Source organism: Etheostoma cragini, chromosome 13 (assembly GCF_013103735.1).
Source record: "Etheostoma cragini isolate CJK2018 chromosome 13, CSU_Ecrag_1.0, whole genome shotgun sequence".
Lineage (NCBI taxonomy): Eukaryota > Metazoa > Chordata > Actinopteri > Perciformes > Percidae > Etheostoma > Etheostoma cragini.
In genome coordinates this window covers 22660211-22662142 of record NC_048419.1, presented here as the reverse complement: position 1 = coordinate 22662142, position 1932 = coordinate 22660211, and positions in this window count along the sequence as shown.

Genomic DNA, 1932 nt, shown 5'->3' with positions numbered 1-1932 from the left:
TGCATATCAGAGAGTGGCGCAGATGGGCCACCCGACAGAAAGGAGAGGGAAAGAAAAAAAGACTGCAGCGGTCCGGGGGATAATTAACTAGTTGGGATTTGGTATGTGTGTCCAAAGCTGAGCCAGTGTTCACTCTTTTTTTCTGATAATGCCTCTTGCTCTTTTCAATATTTGTTTTCTTATTCTGGGCAAAGAAGAAGACTATTCCTAAAATTTGGATTTTGAATATGTGTGGTGTAAATTTAAAGCCATTAGGAATACTTAAAAATTAATGGTGGTGGTCAATATAAAAAAAAAAATTGTCAGATTTTGACAATGAATAACTACAATTAGTTACACACTATAGGTTTAACAAAACGCAGGGGTGTCAGTTCATGTAACAGCTTTATTTTATCGCAAGAGTTCTGGAAGATACTAATAAATGACCTAATCCTGCCAACAGGGGCGTCAGATCAGCATTGGCTTCCATATGTTGTAATGGAAGGCAGTTACAAACAGATTTTGTCATTTCTAATTTGGATAACTTGTAGATTTGAACATGTTTGGATCAAGCATCATCAGTAACCCTGACATATAAAAATGTGTTGTTTGCTTGATTTTAATTACTTGCATAGTGAAATGTTACAAGTAAATAGGTAGATTTTTGGATTTGTCATTTGATCATTTTGACTTGGGTTGATGTCTCACACTGTGTGAGAGGTATTCTATCCATTTTTCATGAATATTTTCTCTCCCGTGCCCCTCAAGCTTTGTGAAGATTTGTTTGCTCCTGATGACATTTTGGAGTTACGCTCTTTGAATAGAAAGGGATATGGAAACACTATAGTCTGTGTGATCCTCTACAAGCTCTGCAGGTACCAACACCAGCTGACTGGGATTGAGCTGCTTCTTTATTTGACAAGAAAATATGGCAATAATCACACTGTTTGATGAAAAATGTGCCAAAGGTAAAGGATTTAAAAGATGGGAAAGGATTTGAGGAACTTTTAATCATTAGGAGTGATGACACACAAAGAGTGTTTGGGGGAAGGAGTCAAGGGTGGCTAACAAAACAGTGTTGAGAGAAAATGAAGTTATGTTCCATGGGGATTAAGCTGACAGATAGGAAGGGTAAAGACTGCCTTCTTTTCCAATCTTTCTGTGAAATCAGGTTTGATCAGGAATAAGGTAGCAGAAGCCAAGTGAAAAAAAACAGGACAGAGTCAAATGCCGGACTGCCACTCAAGATTGGAGAGATTTCTAGAGCCTGAGGTACAAAATAATAAATTTAAGAAAGAGGAGCTGAAAACGGTCTATATTGTTGCTAACCTATGGGGGAACTGGCAACGCATAACTATTTAAATGCATTACATACTGTATGTCAGAAAAATGTCAATTGGATTTACATATTAAAAGAAGCAAAAAGGGGGACATGGTAAGGGTGAGGTAGAGGGGAAATGATAGCATGGTCATGGTAGGCTGGATTCTTATTAAGCTGAGAAGTGGGATAGAACAGGTAAAAAGTGACAGTGGCAGTAATTAGGGGAGTACGTCATGCAATGGATGTTAAAAGAGCTGGCCGTTAACATTGGATATGGAATAAAGATAGCACAAAGAACAGGGAAGAAGATACAGGTAGACCCATGAGTTTTATTCCTGAGCCTGATATTACAGAGGACATAATGTTATGGGATAACAGGGTTAGAAAGGATGGTTTTAATTTGGATCACAAGGAGTGTCCAATTAAGATATAAAGGCTTGTCACCTAACTGTAATAACAGACAATATACTTTATTGAAGCAGAGGGTAGGAAGCTAAATCAGCTCAGTAGTTTAGAACTGAGCTGGAATTACATAATGACTGACCATTTTATGCATTGTCCAAATGGTGGCAGTAATGTAACATTATCAAAGCAATGAGAAACAGTAAGCCTGCACTGGCTGAGTTCTGAGC